General features: G+C 37.0%; 1 protein-coding gene across 2 annotated transcripts in view; it reads left to right on the top strand.

Annotated features, from left to right (window-relative positions):
- SLC25A21 (solute carrier family 25 member 21) overlaps nt 1–20,949 on the top strand; it is a 260,329-nt gene that overhangs the window by 72,967 nt on the left and 166,413 nt on the right. Inside the window, exons 1-2 of one of the 2 annotated variants that reach the window (XM_068946511.1) lie at nt 11,938–12,084; nt 12,717–12,856. The exons of the other annotated variant lie outside the window; for it this stretch is intronic. The gene's annotated coding sequence lies outside the window, so the exon portion shown is untranslated. Of the gene's footprint in view, nt 1–11,937; nt 12,085–12,716; nt 12,857–20,949 lie in introns of those variants that run through there. 2 annotated transcript variants of the gene reach the window in all.

Genomic DNA, 20,949 nt, shown 5'->3' with positions numbered 1-20,949 from the left:
TTTTGTTTGTCTTGTAGACCCAGTTTATTATTATTACTGCTACTAGTGCTACTACTAGAATAATAGAACCATGGAAGGGACCTCTGGAGGTCGTCTGGTTCAGCTCCCTGCTCAGCGCACAGCCAAGTTAGATTCAGGTTGCTGTGGTCATGTCCAGTCAAGTTTTACTACCTCCAAGGATGGAGAATCAATAACCCTTCTGGTTAGCTTGTTCCAGTGTTTGACAATTGTAACTGTGGAAAAAAAATTATTAGGATTGTGATAGCAGTTGTAGGCTCAAATCAACAATCAAGAATATAGGGGCAAGTATTGTACTTCAAAAATGTATAAGTTAAATTTGTCCAAATAGCTTACTGACAGAAGGTAAAAAATGCCAAAGGAGAAGAGGAGACCACACATCAAAGGAAAGAATCTGTATTGCCAGAATGCTCCCCTGACCCCTTCGGTGCTGGAGCATGTGGCTTTCCAGTCACTGAACACTTGAATTCAACAGGACTCTCGTGTCATTATGTTTCACAAATTAACTGCTTACAGGACTTGATATTCTGGATAAATGTGCAATAGTAAACACTATAAAAAAGATTCTACAAGTAGAAGAGTATCTACCAGTTCAAAATTGGCTTTGTTCCTCTTGTAGTTCTGGTTGGAGTGGTTCACAGTTCATTTTAGGGGGCAATTTTGTAGAGAGACAAGAGAAGAGGAAGAAGAGTAACGCTTCACTATCAGATTTGGGGGCATTGGTTTTTTTTTCTTTTCTTCTTTTTTTTCCTTTTTCTTTCTTTCTTTCTGTTTCTTTTTTTTTTTTCCTTTTTTTTCCCCCTCCAGTGGCAGCTGTTTGAAGCTGCTCAGGGCTTTGGAATGTCAGAGTTAACTCCCAGGGAGCTGGATTAGTGGGCAGGTGATGCAGTCATAGGTATCACATACCTCTTCAATTTTTCACATGGATATTACCTCCATGTATATGGGGTGTGAGTATGTGCTATATACATATATCTTCCAGAAACTCCAGGCAGCTGTATTTTTGTTGATAATGTATATGAAACAGCATCACAGTCAGGTGGTGAGAAAAATGGTGCATTTCATGAATATATGAAATACTGCAGAAGTATCCATTTACACTCTGACTATGACAACATAGGTCTGAAATTACTTCTTTTTTACTGTAAAATTATCCTTTCTGCTAACAATGAACATTTGCACTTTAAAAAGTAGAAAACAGGAACATGTTTATAGTATTATGACAAAAAAGTATTATAGTCTGCAAGTTAATAAAGGGCAACCATATGATGAATGTCATTTAGTTCTGCTTTTGTCCCAGATGTCCTGGGTCTCGGAATTAAAGTTAGGTTTCCTACATACTAGTACAGGCTATCACCACTAAGTGTTTCCAGACTGCCTGCATGGGTATGCGCTTCAAACCCATGTACATGTAGCATGTCTCTTGCACAAAGGATAACACAATTGTAACTCTAGCAGCATGGTCTATAATGTTAATTGCAGTCTGATTGATAAGCTTTAATATGGCAACTTTGTCTAGCTTTGTTTTCATGAAATGTTTATGTTACTTTTTTTCCCCTCCTCCTTTTTAAAACAAATCAATACTCCTATAGCTTTTAAACAGCCCTTGCTGCCAAAACGTGTAATGTGACCTTAAAGAGAAACTGGGTTCTTTTGTTCTTTCATTGTTGGGCACAGTCTGGATGTGGCCTGGACAGCAGGAAGGAGTGAGTGTGCTTGACAGTCCACTTTCAACTGGCAGAGCAAGACAAAATCCCTCGGGGGAAGGCTGAGGGTGACCTGCCATGTGGTTGGCTCTGCTGCTCCCAGAAGGTGAGCCTGTGTCTCCCCAGGTGGGAGCCATGGGAGGGGGAGTGCCAGGTCGGCCTCCTGCCCTTGTACCTTTTCGGAGAAATGGCAAGTGGCTAACTGGCCTGTCTGTAGTCCTTTATTCTTGCATTGTCCAGTGTTAGAAAAGAGTCTGCTTTCTGCTTATGGACCACATGCAAAACCACGGAAGTCAAAGGGCATCTCTCAGTTATCTTCATCATGTATTTCAGGAGGCCTTCTGTGAAGTGTCGAAGCTGTTAATGTGCTATTTCTGCAACCAGCCAGAAGTCTTCTGTAGCTGTTTCTGCTATACCTACCTCACTTACACAAAAGAGAGTGCTGTATGAAAAGCAGTGACACCAACATGAGGCTACTGAAAGAGTACTGTGTTTTTATAGGCTATATACACATTGGAAGGACCTCTCTAAAAAGGCTCAGTTAGAAAACAAGATTACTTTGGAGCTGAGAAAGCCTTTCTAGGTTTCAAGTGGAGCTTTAAGTGTTTGTGATCTCGTCTATGTTGTTTAAGTGCCTAAAAAAACAATGGACTAGATTCAGTGTTGTAGGAGATTTTTTTCTATTCTGTATTCTCAAACTGACACATTTGAAAGGGATCTGGGTTTCAGTGTGTGGTCGCTTAGCACTTTCTGAAAAACTAGCTGTTACTTTACAGTGCCTTAAGTTGTGAGCCTAGGAATTGTGGTATCCAAAATCTGTAGTCAGTTTTGAAAAGATAAACTGCTTCAGTAAAATTAATTTTAACTAGGAAGACCTAAAAGTTGCCTTGGACAGTTCAGTCTTGCAAGCTTACTTATGTAAGGCCCATTCATATGAAATGGGTTTGTTTGTAACCTTCTTTTCTCTTTGCCATATTATGTAGCAGCAACTTGATTCTGAAGAGGTCGTCTACCTATTGCAGAATTTTGGCCACATAGCAGAGGATTTGTGACCTGCACAATTCTTTGTAGTAAAAAAAATAGTAGCAAGTTGACTTAGGGGCAGTACAAAAGAACTGTGAAAATATTCCAACTGTTGCTTAAAGCTAAAATGGGGACGTATAAAAACAATAATAAATATGTATGCCGCCCTCTAATATGCTTAGTTGGACTATTTTTGACTGGAAAAGCATAAGTGAGTAATTAGATAATTGCTGCCTTGATTGAGCTTAATAGGAAACATTTCAATTAGGCTAAAACTACACAGAGAGGAAGTAGGCTTTTACAAAGGGAAACATTCCTTGTCATGCAACTGTCAGCTTTTGCCCACACTAAGAGATGGGATTAAGTGGATCTATGCAAAGGAAACAAAAAGAAGTGGGGAAAAAAAAGAAAAAAATGATTGCAATAATTAGACTCATACTTAAACAGTGTCGTCTTATACAATTTCTTGATGATTCCAGTTTTGATAACACTGCTCTTACAAACCTCTTGGCTGCAACAAATTATGGCCTTAAATCCATGGAAGAGGTTAATTTTCTGCTTTACAAAAAGAGAAACAGAAAGAAGGAGAGAAAAATGTTCTCATTCTCCATGGCGTAATATATTTTCAGATTATAAGACGCCAACAGTGTAAAAAGTAAAGTTTGAGCTGAGTACTTTTCCTTATGGAATGTGTCTATGTGATATCCATACTAAAGCAATTTGTCTGCAGGACTACTCCCTTCGCTTTTGTCAGGAATTCGTTCCCCCTCAGTAGTGGATAGGTAAGTACCTACACTAGGATCGTGCAACTGCTGAGGCCTGTTTTCTTGCAGGTGGTTTCACAGGCTCCACCATACCCATTGCTGCATATGGCAGTCTGGCTTGTAGGCATTTTGGCAATGTTAAGGCCATCCTTGCCTTCATACCAATGCTGAAGAAAGTAAGTTCTTCCGTGACTGGCTGCTGCGTTAAAACAGGATTGAGCAGATGCTGTGTTTCCTTCTGGCTCTGCTCTGCTGCCCTCACTGAGGAAGTTGCACACAGCAATTACAATTGTGAGTCTGTTATAACTCCTATGGGTCTCGAAATCCAGCTAGGGACACAGTGGAGTGGGAGGACGCATGAATCAAGCAGTGGGTGAGAGGATAAGGAGTATGCTTATGGCATATGAGCACTGCTTTTCTTTTGTGGAAACAGGCGATTTTTCTTTGTGTTGCCTGTCTGGAAAGCCAGCTACTGAACAGCTGTTTACCACCTTAGAAAGAACAACTGTTTTCATCTAGCTAGAACCTGTATTAGGTTAAACATGTCTAGTCTTCATTCATTAACCCATTGAGCCTCTGCATGATGTTACCATTAACTTGAAAGTTTAAATTCTGTTGTAACAGAAGTTTGCTGAGCTAAGCAGGACCATGATGGTTTAGTAACCTCTTCAGTGACTTGGAGAAGGGCACACGTATGTATGTAGATTTCATCAGTCAGTATTTCACAGCTTAGAATTTAACTTCAGGTTTGAAAATCTGAAGCATTCATGTATTTTCTTTAGAAAGGTAGTAAAACAAGTATTCCTTTAGTAAGAAGAAATGTATATATAACAATTCTTGAAATATTAAGATTTTGCACACATTTTAAGGGAAAAAAAAAGCTTTTTACTAAGATTATATCTGTGAGCTTGTATTTGGATTCTAGAAAAGGAACAAGGGGGTGCTGAGTGCCAATTCCTTTGGGCATGGACTGCAGATTGCAGAGGGAGGTTTGCTTATATGCCAAAATAAAACTAACATGAGTGTGAGCTCAACAACAAAGATAAGATGGTGGGAGTTCTCATGTATGTGCACCAAAGCTTAAACATACGGCACATTTCAGAAAGATTCATGTACATAGGTAATAGCTTTGTTTTTTAATATACTTTTCTGCATGCAAAAGTTTAGCAAAAATTTCCTTTTTCATACATGAAAAATTAGACAGAATTTGCATATTTTCACATGGTGCAGCCACTAATCCCTTGAGATCCTTGTGGAATTGTTACTATTGCTGCTGAAGGCTGGTGTCAAGTTTGTTTAGCCTAGAAATAGTTGGCCTGAGGTAAAGAACCATAGGAGGTTTGCACATCCGCAGTTATAATTTAGTAATTTGTGTTTGCATGATGTATGACAAATTGACTAATGACTGCCCTAAAGAGAAATGCCAACCTGGCATTTCATATGCAGAAATCTTATGGTACTATCAGGTGTACTAGACAGTACACCCTACAGGGCAGAAATAACTCTACTGCTCCATTCTTACATTTTATATTTTAGCTAGGTTTCAGTTCCTTGTGCAGTCTTTTTTCCAGGAGCTGCTTTTATATGAACTGCATTATGACAGAAGATTGACTTTCTGCCAAAAACGTTGGAAATGAAGGCAACTTAAAATAAATACTGGTGATATTTCTCTCTCTCTTTCTCCTTCTCTTTTTTTCTCTCTCCTTTTTTAAGGAAAGGCATATGTTCTTATCCTAACTTGTCCCAATAGAGGGTCAATTACAACCAGTTGGCTGCAAGTCCAGTCCAAGAAAAATACTGAGTAAAGAAACTTCAGCAACAGGTACCAAGGGCCTCTAGTACAGTCAGTCATTCTCAGTACGAATGAAATGTGAACATAAAGCCTATGGGTAAGATATTTTTAGGCCCTGAGTTTCCCATGATGGTCCAAAATGAATCAATAAATTAAGCAGACATTTTTGCATAGTTAGGTATTTTCCTGGATAACCCCTTAAATGTCCACAATTGTATGAGAGCTTTTATGTGAATCATGAGAATAGAACAATGTCTTATTTAGAAAAATATGCCTAGCCAAATTTTCATGTGTATGCAGATATTCTGCAACATGCTCTTGTAAGGTCAAGTAAACATTAAGCTACAGAGCTGAATTAAAAAACAAACACATGCATAATAATAAACATGCATGGGAATAATGTTACAGAAGTGGTCTGTTTTCCTAGTGTGAGTCCTTAGGTCCTCACGCACACTGAACTTCAGGACCATCTTGCAGTAGTGGTATTCATCTCTAATAAAATAAATTGCTCCCAAATCAACTAAGGTAAGCATCAGTATATGTCAGAAATTGTGCCAGATTGGCACTGAAGCTTTGGCCACTGGACAGGTATAACATTGTTGAGACCAAGTCCAACTGAACTGCTCAGCAGTATCCCCCTATATTAAAAGATCAGGTAAAGTTTGGACTGAAGGTATGTGATTTATTCTACTGGCAAGCTGCAGAAGCAGAAGTAAAAGCTACTCTTTTTTAATGGAAGCATTTAATTAATCTGGCCTCTGTTCTGAACCTCAGTATTTACAGAATGAAGGGGGAATATGTGGCTGCAAGCATTACTATTTATGCTGCATTATCAATTAGTTTTAAATAGGGAAGGCAGCAACATAGGTTTGAAGTGGTCCTATTCCACCTTCCTCTTTATTCAGGAGACCTTTTTTCTCAGCCTTTGCATGCTTTTCTTTCCTGTAATTTGTCACTTGTGTGCTATCAATATGTAATGTATGGTCATTCTTAGCCTCTGAGATCCTCAGTAAGTTAACCCTGGATACATATGGTGGGCAATACCTTGATCACTCTCATAGTGTTCAAGGAGTAGAAATAGTGTGTAATGAAACAAAGATTCAAGGCTCCCCAGCCAGAGAAGACTAAGCCTTCAAACCCCCTGCAGGCAGTCTTTGTAGCGTACTTACCAGCAAATTACATACGCTCATCTGTTTCCAGACTGACTAAAAGTGCTTGAAGTATTTTTAGTGTAACAGATCTCTCTATAAAAACAAATACAAATGGAGATTTACTGAAGCACAGAAGGTTTGTAGGAGCGGCTAATTTTGATAACTTTGTGATAATAGCAATAGAAACGACAGTTTGACATTTTTTGTGAATTTCCTAACAGTACATTTCAAAAACTTATGGGTTTAATATGGTAAAATATTTTATTTCAGTGATTTTGTTCAGAATTGTTTTATTAAAATATGTATACTGAATATTTATATCTATCATTTACATATTAATGTAACACCTTGTGACATTACTTTTGCTGTTGTAATATGTTTAAAGTTTTGAAAAATAAAACTGGCATGCTAGAAAAAACATTTTTTATCTTGCACAACTAAATGTTTCAATACTACTTGAAAGAAAATTTGATATTAGTAAGACAAAAATATTTTAGTGGTCCTGCTTTTTCTCTCTTGAATTTTTATTTTATGGAAATTGTTCTTGTTCTTATGCTTACTTTTCCCTTCTCAGAAGTATCAGATTTGCGACATAATGCAAATTCTACACTAGTGCAAAGACTACAAGGATTTTGCTGCATCTTGAAACTTGCTATTAAGTTGTTTCTGGTGATAATTTCCATTAGAGTCAGTGGCTCTGAGTGACTAGTTTTTCATCTTTTATATGGTGTGTTCAGCCATTTCTTTTGGGGACTACACCCATATGATGTGCTGCCAGATTTGTCTAGTTAGGAAGTTTAGCAATTGCTGTTGTGAAACCTGAGGCTAATTGAGGTCCTCAGATAATGTTGTCTCTTTGTGCTCCTTTGCTGCTCTCTCTGTTCCCACTTCTTTTCATGAGACACGTATCTGAGCCCACAGAAGGCGGCTTTTATTTGATGTGTGCAGGCCTGCCTGGCACTTCCCACCAAAATAATAAAATAATGCTTTTTGTTTACTGTCAGTTTCCTCTAAATGGGAGGTATCCCAGCAAGGCTGGCAGTCAGCTAAGGATATGTAAGGAGGCATGGGATGTTTGAGGATTTGATTATGAGACAAACAGAGAACAATATATTTATCTTGCAACTGAAAGTTAAATTGTAAGAGGAACTTTTGGAATGCATACTGTGTGTAAATATGATATTTGAAAAGCACTTCTTTAATCATTTGGTGTTTAAAAGATAATTTTGGTTGCTTGACATATGCCATCAGGAGCATGTTTCAGGTGCAAGAGATGGATTCTTTGATGTCACTGTGTCACCTTAAGGAGAAGAGGCCAAACGGATGATCAAGGTGTTATGAACTGAAAGAGCCAAGGTCATGAGCTGCAGGATGGAAATTTTATCCTGCTGTAGCACTTGCAATTCTCTCATTAGTACGTGCACATACTGAATATGTGAGTAAGAGCTGAAGGCAGTAACATGAGCAATTTGGGGATCTGTGCTGAAGATTTCCCTTTCAGTTACCGCTGTTAACTGGGGAAGCAGTCTGGACTGAGGGAAGCATTCCTCATGCTGGGAAGCCTGATAAATATTATTTAATGGCATTTTCTCACTTAAAAGATGTTAGAAGAGTAGGGGAAAAGGTCCGTATGTAGAAATTAGGCCTCTGGCTATGAAATTGTTCTTTCTCTGTTGGCTCAACATAGTGCAACATCCATACTGCTTAATGATAATGGTAGAGAGTTTCCATTTCCATGTGTCTCCATGAAAAACAGAGTTCTAAGCACTTTTTTTTTTCAGTGGTTCTTTTCTCCGTTCACATTATTCCTTTTTGTTGGAACTCATTTGCTTGAAGAAGAAAGTAGCTGGCAGTTTTTATTTGGTGGTTTTGCTACTGACATGTGGGATCTCAGTTATAGCTAACTTTCTTTTTGAACTAGATACTGTTGATTGGACTCATACAGTGGAGCAGAATGGTTCACTTTATTAAAATATTAAAGTATACTATCCAGGAAGAAAGTGAAGTGGAAAAACTTTGTAATGTTCACAGGTCATCCAGCACTCCTTTCCGTTGAATCATTAAATCGTCATTGGCTTTCATTTGAATTGATTTGGCTTAACATGACTGCTGAGCATTTAGCAACCAAGATACCACTGAGGACCACTACAGAAACTTTGGAAGGGAATTGTTTCATATGAGAGAATCGTATATTTGACAAATGGTCCAGTACTGGGGCTTGAAGAAAGTACAGAGTGTTACTGAGATTAAGTATAAGAGGAGGACTTTGTTAGCTAATTGCCACTAGTAGAAAAATAGCTTTGAAGTAACGACTTTTTTTGTTCTGTTCTGGGTGGTGTTGACAAGAGTAGCCGCTGAAAGTTAGTAAGAGGTAACCTTAGTTCCCCTCAATGCAACAGACAGCTACACAAATTGGACCACAGTCTAGTCCTGAGTTTCTGCCTAACATCCATTGCTCAATAACTTGGTCTATATTAGAGTAATACTCCTATGTAGCTAATGGAAGTTAGATAGGACTGGCTGGATGCTTACATTTGTAACAGAAGAAAGTATGTTAGGCTTCCTGATGCGTTTGGATTAGAAATAGCTGCTGCTGTTCTTGCAGCTATTGTTCCAGCTTGGTAACAACCTATAGTTTCAGAGGGGGAAAAAACAGTCTGCGTGTTGCAGAATTGATATTAGCATGCACAAAATGAGTTATTCCATGCTTTTGTCAAACAGGTAGGCATTATTTACATGGAAGACAGTTTTAGCTGCATCGACAAGTACTGAAGTTTATGATGTCAGTATATATGCGGTAAGGCTTGTGGTTAAAGCCCTTCAGACCCAAGATTTAGGAAATCTGTCTTCAGTTCTTCATACTGTCAGAGGTTCCCTATGTAACCAAATCTCTGCTTTCCATATGCAGAGGGGAATATTTTTTCATTACCTTAAGATATTTTCTAATAATCCATTCATTTTTTGTTTATGAGGCATCCTGATGGAAGCTGCATCACCTCCTGAAAAGCTATAAATAGCTGAAGATATATCTTTTTCTTGATTGCTTAAAGGGCTTCAGAAAGATTATTGTTGCCAACCTCTTTTTTTTTTTTTAAAGAAAAGGAAAGCAATAATCTTTATTTATTTAATAAAATGAAGGCTAACCTAAAAACTGATATGTCTTTTTTCCTAAGTTGAACTAGACAAAAATGTGCATAGTGCAATATAAGTTATGTCACACGTTGCATAGCAATATGCACAAAAATTGCAAGACAAAGATGTGAATAATGAAAATTATCATCATACTAGTTGTCAATAGATCATGCTGAAACAGATAAACCTCATTCACAGAGCCCGTAGTTTTAAATCTTTGCATTTGTAGACTTTATTTTAGTAAGGAGCCAGGCAGCCTGTTCTGTTCTTATCACTCTCCGTAGACTATCGTGCACTGCATCTTGTGAGCCCTAAGTATTTCTGTCTTTCCCTGTCTCTAGCACTTTTTGTGCTGTTGAGATATTGCCGATGTGGGGAAGCTGGGAATTTCTGGTATAATATGCCTGTTTGTGCTGCCTACAGCTTTCTCTCTGTTCTTGGCCATCATGTTGGCTACTTTTTCTTGCGAGTCTAATACTTTCCTAGACTATGTGAGTAGTTCAAGAAGGTACTCCATTTCCTGAGCAGCTGTTCATTGTCTTTTAAGGTTACACACTGCATGGATAAACCATTTCTGTTTATGCACTGGTGTTGGGTTAAAGATCAGAACTCTTGAATGAATAACTTGTGTTTATGTTACACAGAATGCAGGATACCTCTAGCAAAATATTAATGGAAGTGAAAAGAATTGTGTTAAAATGAAAGCACACAGTCAAACAATGATACAGAAATTGAAATATAAATGTGAATATTCCAGTAAACAGAATGCAGTTTTCTACCAGGGTTCTTTTACTTTAGACATAGTTTGCAAAGACAGTGCTTAGTGAAAATTAGATATGTTTGGTGTACATAATAAAGAGCTAAGCAGTGTAGGTGTCAACAAAAGGATGATGTCACAACTAGTTTAATTTAATATATTTTAATATTTGTTCAAGCTACTTTGTGAAAAAAAAGTGAATATCAGATTGACTGAGAGAAATTATGAATACCTTGTGAATGATTTGCAAAACAAAGTAATGAACTGCATACAGTAAACCTGTCAGTGTGCCTTAAGTTATATGTCTGTACTATACAATGGATGGTCATTAAGAAATCCTTATGCTCCTACTGCATACTGTCTGACTTTGGCAGTGGATAACTAGCATTCATTAAGGAAGCCACGTTGATAGTGACTTCTGCAGAAAAGTGAGCTCTAATTTCCAACATGCAAAAGGCCACCAGAAACGGACAGTCAATGGACAGCTTTTGGACATGATCTGCGGATCCAGTAGGTTGGTAGCATTGCAGTTCGGTATTGATACGCAAGAGCTGCAATTGCAGTGGAAGTCTGGAAGACTATTGTCAAGTGGGGCTAGACCAGAACAAAGTTAAGACCTGGTGGGTGTGAACTTGGTAGGTTCAGCTACTCTCTCAGCCACATCCATTTCATAAGCTTTAGTGTTTTGAAAAATGCAGCAAGATCAGTGCAAGACTCTTTGTGTATACTGTTTTAGAGGCTCAGGAGGCTGGTCGTAGAGCAAAAAAGTGAGATGGAAAAAAATGCTGGGAAGCCAAGCTAGAGAGACCATAAGGGCATTATGACAGATAGCACCCATCCAGTATTTCCTATGTATACGTGGACCAATTGGGGGAAATCTAGGTAGCTTGCAATATAGGTTCAGTTGAGGTACTTTTGCCTAGCATGCCTTGATTCATTATATCTCAAAAATGACCTGCAATTGTAACATCGACACAGCTAAAGATCTCCTCCTCACCTTTGCTTCATTATTTATTTGATAATTTAACTATTTGTTATTATTAACAATTCAGCTTAGTTTGTAAACCTTGTTTTGGAGTTGAACTTCCTCAACATGGTCTCTTAAGCAGTACTGCAGAATGCCACAATACCAAAAAAGAAAATCTTCTCTGCAAATGCTCAGGAAGCTAAAATCATTGTGCAGACTAGACTTGTACACAGCAGTCTTAAATGTGATGGTGCTGGCTGCAGCCTCGTACTGTGAATGTGTTCAGTGGGCAGGCTTTTGTTCATGTGGACAGATTCTCCAAACAAATTCGCTACATAAAATCTATTTTGAAACTGTACTTCTGTAGAAGTTTTTCAAAGTGGATTCTTCACCTAACTTTGGATGTTGTGGATGTACAGAAGACCATCCATAATTACAGTTACGACTGTATTTGAAAAGACTGGAATTGAAAGCTAAACTTTGATTGCATTCCAAATATTTTGTTGATACCATTTTTGTATGCATAGAAATAAAGCTGTCACTGAGATTTTGGGACAATTGAATAAATTTTTTCTACTCTAAGAAAATGTTTGAGTTGATTTGTTATGGCAGGATTTTTCTTTGCAGCTGTTACTGCTCCAAATTCTGGCACAGTGATTGGACACTGGATAGAAGCTATTGTCACCTTTCCTGAGAACTGGAAAGCAAAGCCCATAATTTCTGAAAATCTATTCTGAAAATCTGAAAATGCTCTCTTCTGACTGACACTTTAAGGTGAGACCAGACCTGGGAGGAAAAAACTTCATAAAATAGATGCTTAAAAAGGAAAGAATACGTAAGAATTCAGCTGTCATTCCAAGGCAAGATTCTTTCCTTTTTTGGGGTTATTAAAAGATTATCTTTTCCTGTCTATTAGGAAACTAGCACTAGCCAGACCACCTTCAGTGTTGTCAGATGCTAGCCTACATATCTTGGTATAATAAAGCATAGCTATAAAGTGTCAGTTATTTTGGAAAAAGCAAAAGCCTCTTTGTTGAAAGAAAGCAAAGCAGTTTCTTTTAATTCTTACGTCTCTAAATAAAACAATAAACTGGATCATTACATCATTTTCTTGTAAATAGAAAATAATGCCTCTGAAATTGTTGATGGTAGACTTGAAGACAATCATATAAAGATAAATTAGCTTCTGCTGCATCAATAAACATTTCATTATAAACTTCCTTTTTGGATTATTAACTTCTATATCGGTATTCACAAGTGGCATCTGATTCTTTCTTTCAAATCTTCATGCCTGTCCTTGTTTTGCTAGGCTTCTTATTAGTACCCGCAGTAACTACAAAACATCTTCAGAAGTAGGAAAGTGAAAGGAAAAACAGAAGAGTAATAACATCTCAGTTATTTTCCAGGACAATCTTTATTTTGGAAGAGGACGGGAGAAGATATGTCCTACTTACCGAACTTCAGCATACTTCTGTTATCATTAAATCTCTGACTCAGCTCTTAAGACAGGAAGTTTTGTATGAAGCATATTTTCAAGAATTACAAGGTTTGTACATCAAACCATTTTTTCTTGTAATCAAAATTCTTAAGAAGGGTATATGCTATTCAGTTACCAAACTTGGAAGGGCAAGGAGTTATAAAACCAGATGGGACTCTTTACAGAGCTAGACACATTCATCATCTGCTCATAGTATGTTGGCTTTTTATTCTGCTCCATTGTCTCTCATTTGCTCATAGGCCTACGAATCATGCTGTTTCACAAACATAAATTCTCGTGAACTTATGGTTCTGGGCCTGGTCCAGTATTCTCCATCTCCTTTGGCGGCCTCTAAGGATAAGGATCAAAACAGACAATGTGTGGCCAATTTAATTTGAACTGAATTTATGATATTGCATTTTAGTGCCTGGTATATGATGAATTTCCTGGTAAAATGTTGCATAGAAGCATGCAGCTGAGATCTGAGAGAAGAACAGTTAATACCTTCAATTATCTGTTTTCGGATATAGGAGTTGGGCTAGTATAAAGGCATAAACTAGTACTTTAAAAACACTGTTTTTCTTTGAGTTGTGAGTTAATAACAATAGAAATACTGCAGAAGAATAGGAATTCTGCTTAAAAACAATTTGTAATTGAATTTTTCATTTGTAGTTGAATTTTTTTCTGTATTCGAAGACCTGAAAAAATTAGTTCTCTGTTTGAGATAATGGAATATATTTTAAAAATATTAGAATGGGAAATAGTGGCGATAGCATTAACTTTATTTCTAAAATTTGGGAAATTTTAATTTGAAAAGCCTTTACAGTGAAAACGTATTTCTGAGGAGAAGCATTGTGGATAAATCTCATAATTAGTTAGATCATTTAAAGAAGCTATAAATGTACATTTATAATGTTGTTACGGAGCCGACAAGCATTGTTGCTCAATGGCAGGAGCAAGCAAGCCAAGGGAACAATGGCACTAGTGTTCATTCCGGCTGCTTGCATTTCCTTCTGAAGCATCATTGACAGCTGCTTCACAGTTTGAGATCCCCCAACTGAGGCCCCTAAGATTAATGGCTGCAGGGAAGATTCAAGCCAATATACCAGTACTTCTTATAGGCAATTGGGATGAACAGATGGAATATTTTTCTAATACTGGACACATCAACAGTGTTTGTTCCCCTGATTGCTTCCGAATCAAGTTGTGTTCTGCTTTCTGTGCGCATGAGCTACCTTTATGCCATACGAGGTCTTCAGGTTACTGGAAGGAAACAATGATCCAACAGTACATATACAGAAACATAGGAAGAGTGTTCTGAAATGCGTATGTTTAAACTCTGACATTAAATTGGGTAACTGTTGGATTGGGGGCCAAAACATGCTTTGAAAGTGAAGCCACAACTACAAATTTCCCTAAATTTCTTATCAGCAATAGTAGCTTGGTATATCCCTATTGAATATGTTCCATTTGAAAAAAAAATGCTGTCTTTGTAACATTTCTCTGCTTAGAAGCCAGAGAAAGAGGCTACATGATCATTCCTGGACTTACCTGAAGCTATTCTAAGTCAAAAGCAGAGAGCCTAAGTGTAAAGTACTAATTGTTAAAAGCTTTAGATATATGCTGAATGACTTTTCACAATATCAATATCTCAGTTTAGAAATCAACGATATTGAAATTTGACCAGTAAAATTAATTTATTTTCTTTCTCTTAGGCATTGTGAAGCAGCCGCATTTTTGCTTATACTTGGGGACAGTCATACGGAGATCAAATGTAAAAATCATTCATTCTGCCTCTGCTGATAACAAATATATATATGTGTTCATCTCCATTTCTAGAATCCCTTGCAGAAGGATGCTTTTCAAACATCCCTATGGAATAAAGGCAATCACTGATAGGATAATGGCAATAATTGTCTGCAGCTGTGATCCCTTGAAACAAATTTTGTCCCTTTGACATAATCTATCAATGAGAGTATTTTCTGGAACAAAGTGTTACTCGTTTTTTTTCTCTTATTTCCACCTGAAGCAAGCCTATAATATATGCCACTGAGAAGACTTTGAACTAGCAAGTGGAAGTACTGTGTAAGTCCAGAATAGGAATGAGATGTTTAATTGCAGTAAAAGGTGTGGATAGGTAAACCTGTCAGAACAACCTGTTATTGTAGTCTTAATAGTAATTTATTGATATATCATATAATGGACAGATAAATGTAAGCAATACATTTATGGTAGTACAATAGTTACAAAATACTATACAGCTGTAGTCATCACAGAGATAGTACTATATTTCCTTAACTTTTTATTGTCTGAAAATCTAGACAAAAGTACAACAAGCCTAAAGAATGATTGTGTACATTTGTTAAGGTCTAGTGTCTTACCCATGATTTCCTCATAAAATACTATATTTAGGAATCCATATACCTGCAGTTATTTTAAAGACCTGTTTTTGCCTGTGAAGCATTTCTAATTTTAGTAAAATTAGATTGGCAAAACTGGATAGAATCCTTTTTAATTGCGTTTTAAAGTATTTATTTAGACATCAGGTAAGTTACAGTATTTTTCAGAGTGTTGATGTCTCAGTGGGTGTTACTAGAAGTTGTTGCTGAGATTTTCATCTACTTCTAGATGCTAATTACTGAAATGACATACTCTGAAATCTTGAAAAATTGACCCTAAAGGTTTCTAAGAAAACTTGTCTCTTTCTACCTTTTATCCATCCATTCTTTTTCTGTTGTATAGGTGATGGTTGAGAATTTAATTAAGGTTAAAAAGGAACTTGTATTTTCTGAGTTATCAGAGGACCAGGCTCTGCATATATGACTGAGAAACTCTCACTTTCTTATGAATAGTTATCATGGCCTACTGTAAGGTTGATTTGGTTTTCTTTTGTCTCAGTAGAAGAGCGAGAAGGAGAAGTAGAAAGAAAAGACAGAAAGAACAAGCAAGGAAAACAGAAAAAGAAAAATGGTAATGAAAGACAGTGAAAGAAAGAAGAAATGTTCATGTGATACATCAGTATATTGTTTCTTATTCATCATATTAGCTCTGGATGGATCCATGTGTGCACACATTGTTCTGCCTTCTATTGTAATGCGAAGGAATGGCTCACATATCTGTGTCTGGTCTTTGAGAAGCTTGCAGGTGGTAACCATCTGAAACAAAGCTGAGCCAAATTAATTTCTATACCTCTCAAAGTCAATTTAGTATTTTCTGCGCCTTAAAATGGGTACAATTTCTTCTGCAAAGTTGAAATCGAGATTCTCGGAGGTCTTCTAGGTCTAAAATGTGTGTGATATTTTTACACTAAACTGTATAGCTGCCAATGCTAATACAGTTGTGACATGACTTCTCAGTCACTTAGACAAATACAATGTCACAAGACAGAACGTACATTAGGGCATAAACTGCAAATTGATGAACTTGAAAAAAAATTATTTAGAAACCTACAAAATAAATTCTGCTTTCCTCAACAGCAACACAAAGGGATTGTGAGGATCTAAAGATAGATATTAGGGGACGTGATTAAGGGGAGAATTCCCAGATCATAATTTTTTCTATCAGTTTTTAAATTTTCTATTAAAGTGATGTGGTTGAAGAAGAAAGGTTTGACACATTCACTTAGTGACTTGGGCTTACTTCAGGTGAGTAAGCACTATAACAATTCAAGAGATTAAAAAAAAAATGTTGTACACTGATCAGAGTACACTTGAATGACCCTATGAAAAGTCAGAATACAAGGGTTAAATTGGAAGAGAAATTAGGAATATCTGCACAAAATGTAGTGTAGTAAAGCCTTCTAAGAATGATTAATCTAGAATGATTGAAGAAAACAGGCCATATCTAAGACATTTCCTCATTGAACCTAATGCTTCCTAATGGAGTATTGAAAGATTGTATTGAAAGTAACTCAGAGTCCCATCCCTACTATAGTTTTTGGTTGTTTAGGTTGGCCATGTTTTTTACCTACGTCTCGGATATCAGAGTATTTTGAAGATGACCCTGTGAAGGAGCTTATATATGAACTATTCTTAAAGTTTGTTTTTTTATTTTTTGTTGGTTTTAGCTGTCTTTGGTTTGGGGCTAATTCACCCAGGTTTCATTTCATAAGTTTCAGCCTCCAACATCCTTTCTTCTGGGCATCTGTACTTGCTCGGTCAGGCTCATTCTCTTCATTTTTCTGGAGTTTTGGAGTTGTCTTTTGCATGTGGTTTAATTCAGACCAGCTGTAGTTCAGGACCAGAATCTCCTAGCTGGCTTTTTTTCCCATTCACTGTGACTTGTTTGTATTTGATAGCACTCAGAATGCAAGTCCATGTCTTTCTAATATCTCTTCTCTTTCTGGCAATAATTTATGTTACCATCCTTACTTCGAATTTCTTGCAGGGGTTTGGGAAGTGGGGGGAAGAGGAGTTCTGCCTAGCTTGGACCACAAGACTCCAGGCCATTATAGAAAAAGCAGGTCAATCTGGAGAGATTAAAAAAAAAAAAAAAAAAAAGAACCCAATACTCTGTGGCCATTCCTCTCTTATAGTGTTTAACTTTGCTGGGTGCATGTGATAGTGTGTTCTCTTAAGATCTTAAAAGGCCACGACAGGAAACAGAGACAGGTGGGTCTGCAGTCTCAAATGACCTGAGCTGCCCGTCCCTGTTCAAGGTCATAGCTAAATGGCTGACTAGCTTGATGGCGAAATCAAGAATCCACTTAATCCTGGTGACTACCATTACAAATTAAAAAGTAAAGGAAGTATTTAATTTTTAGAACTACATGAAGATCATGGTTCTCAGACTAAGACATATCAAACTATCATTATAATAACTTAAGGGATCAATCCAGCAGCGGTATGTGTTAAGAAGTGGACCAGCAGAAAAAGCGTTGTAATCTCTGAAAATCTTCAGTAAACTTCTATTTGTTGAACCTTCTGGGAAGTGTCTCTATACTAGCTGCATTTATCCCTAACAGCCAATTACTCTGAAAACTGAACTCTACCAGTTCTTCAGTCTTTCTTATAAGGCATCAGGGACAAATGATTACAGTGTGTGGATCATGACTCATCAGTCTGCTCAGAACAAAATTTCACAAGGTACTGTGTCTTCCCTAACGTGATAAAAAAGAGGTGGCAGTTCAAGAAGTCACAATGTGCACCCTGGTCCCCCTCAGCTCTGGGAAAGGATTAGAGACATGGAGACATTGGCAACCCAGTTGCGAGCTGGCACCAAGGCAATTTGAAAACATGGCAAGTTCTATAAAGCCTTCTTCCCTTTGCAGGCTGCTGGCAAAGCAGTTAGCCAGGACAATTTCAAGGGTGACTTGGAATGCCAAATAGTCTGTCTTAAGTATGTATGTAGAATAGATACAATGCTAGTTGGGTTAGTTTTTCAGTGATCAGTTATTAAAATGTGAGATCACGCGGTCAAGATAAATGAGCAGTTCACTGTGATGTCTCCACTGAGATAAAATATTCACTTTTTCAGCTGTGTTTTCTTCAAACTTTTTTGCAATGATGCTTACCATCCACTCTCTAACTTCTTTCAGAACTTTGTGGTTGCGTATTGCCTCTTTACTGAAATCACATGCTCTGAAAATTCATCAATCCTTTCAGTGTCCTGCCTTGAACATTTTTTTAATTCAAGCCAACTAACTATCTCATAACTCTCTAAAATGCCTTTTGTTATGGTATGTAATATTAAGCTATTCTCTTTGTTGTTAATATATTTTGTGGTCATTTCTAGAAAGGCTGTGGGAATGGTAGACATGCCATCTTTAAGACTGCCAGAATACAGTCAGAACACTAAGTGCACCTTGTATTTTCTTTTTATAGCACAATAAAGCTTTCTGTCTCCTATGGTACCTAAGATGGTACCATAACATCTTGGTGCCTATAATTGCTGTACTTGTGTTGTTGAAAGACTTATAAAAAGGTATAGAAGGTTCCATAAAAGTTCAGTTGCTGAAATACCATGGAGTATAATCCTTAATACAGAAAGACTTAATGAGTGGTTACATATTCTAAATAGTCCAGACTACTGCTTTTTTAAAAATCTTGTTGAAGATTTCACAATTGTGAAATAAAAGTAGTTTTAGAAATGTGGAAAGCAAATAATTTCTCTATTCCTAATGATAGCTACAGTACCATTTTTCTGTTGTGCTAGATATGAGACAAGCAGATAAAAAGAGAAAGGGAGGAGTAAGTCATTCTTGTGCCTTGCTGTAAGAGTTCTTTAACACATTCTTTTGTGGTATTTGGCTTAACTACACACGCAGAGTGTCTTGCCTGACACAGGTCTGATGGGTGAGAAATCTGGCTTCCTCCTGCTGAGTAATGAAAGGAAAAGACAACCAGTGAGTGGTTATACATATGTATACATATGGAGGTTATGCCACGCAGTGGGGTGCCTGTCTCTGACCTAGTCTTAGACGTGCTTGAATTGTTCCAGCCCTTTCTCTCCTCCTCTCTTGGCTCTCCTGTGCTTCACTACTGGTGGTCTGCTGTATACCATGCAGATGTTTTCCCCATGTTATTTCATGGTTATTTTTCAAGTGGTTTCTTAGGAGAAGGGATGGAGGGTCTACACATGGGAACATCTGCTCTAACAATTTTTCTAAGCAAACAGCAGATGGCATTGCTGCTTCCTTTTGATCTTGTAAGAAAAATCCCATGCCAATGGTGTTGGTTTAAGTTTCAGGCTGCTTGGTAATGGTGTATGTGAGCATTTGCTTCTCTCTCTTCTCTCAACAGTAGCACTACTTGCAGATGTTTTCTTTGTGACTTTCTTTTTTAGCTTATTTCTTTTGGTGACCCTAACTCCTACTAGGTGTCCTGAACTTTGCTTTCTTCTAAGTCTCCCCCTCATGGGACTTTTTAATTAGTGCCATATCATTACAATCGCATTCTCTCTTTCTCTGTTCATAGTGTAGTGAAATAGTAGTGTATTGAAACAGAACAGAAATTGTTGTGAAATAGCGTAGAAGTTTCATACTATTCTTGAGCTTTAATTATGGCTATGGTTCAGCCTCTGTATATATTGAGTTGGGAGTTTTAGATACATTGCCTTGCCTTTTTTGAAGAAAGTTATTTTATTTTTTCTCAAGACAGCTTATTGGTTTCTAATTAAGGTTTTTCCTTGTTATTTAAATTTTGACATTCAACTCCCAACACTAAATTCTGTATGAAAGTCTAAGTAAATTCCTATGGCCCTTTTTCATCCTTTTATTTAGTGTTAATTGAGTTTTTAACCGCAATGTGAACTCCATTTGAAAAAAACACACATGCTTGTTGTATTACACTGCAAAATTTGTAGTACTTCCCTAGGTACTTTCTGATCAAATCTTATTGTACAGAATGCTCCGTACAGTGCTCTTGTTAATGGATAACAGTGTGAGAAATTAAATTTGCATAAGAAATTGAAAGTGTAATAAAAATAATCTAGGTTTCTAGAGAAGGGAAACTGCAGTAAAATTTGTGTGATATGGGTAAGACAGTAATAGGAGTAGGAGCACAGTAACAGAAATAGAAGCAGTCTCTAGGGCAAATTCAGCAGAATTTATTGTCAGCATGATGTGTGCAAGTTAAGAATGTCACTCCCATTAACAACCCTGGAAGCTAAAGGTGGAGCCTTTGAGCGCTAAGTCCCATTAGGGCTGTAAGGCTGCTAATGGAAAGTAGAGTGAGGATGATTTTATCTTGTTTCTAAATTATGCCAAGTAGTATTTGGTCATTTTAGTTAGGGGCCAATATAAGAACAGCAGGAGTCCTAGACTGAAAACTCTGGTGTATTTGTACAGAATCCTGTTTTCCCCTATTCTAATCTCACTAAATTTAATTGTACCCCATCCTCCAAACTCAACTTATTTGTCTTATTCTGCAGTCATCATTTTTATTGGTTTATTTCCATGTAAACCTGAATTTTCCTAAGCAATGTGTTCAGATCCTTTTCTTACGAAGATTTTGTCTCAAATTGTTTATCTTCTTTAATATTTAATTTTAGGTAATGTCATATTCTAATAACTTTAATTTCTGTTCCAAATATCCAGATGAGTTTCTTGCTGATTGTTGTATACTTTTTGTAACTTCTGCATTAATTTGTTAGTCTGTTTTTTCAAACGTTAATTTTAAGCCTACTCTAAAGAGAAATAATCTATTTATCTAAGTGATAAAGTT

Source organism: Struthio camelus, chromosome 5, assembly GCF_040807025.1.
Source record: "Struthio camelus isolate bStrCam1 chromosome 5, bStrCam1.hap1, whole genome shotgun sequence".
In the NCBI taxonomy this organism is placed as follows: Eukaryota; Metazoa; Chordata; class Aves; order Struthioniformes; family Struthionidae; genus Struthio; species Struthio camelus.
This window is presented reverse-complemented; position numbering and strand designations above follow the sequence as displayed.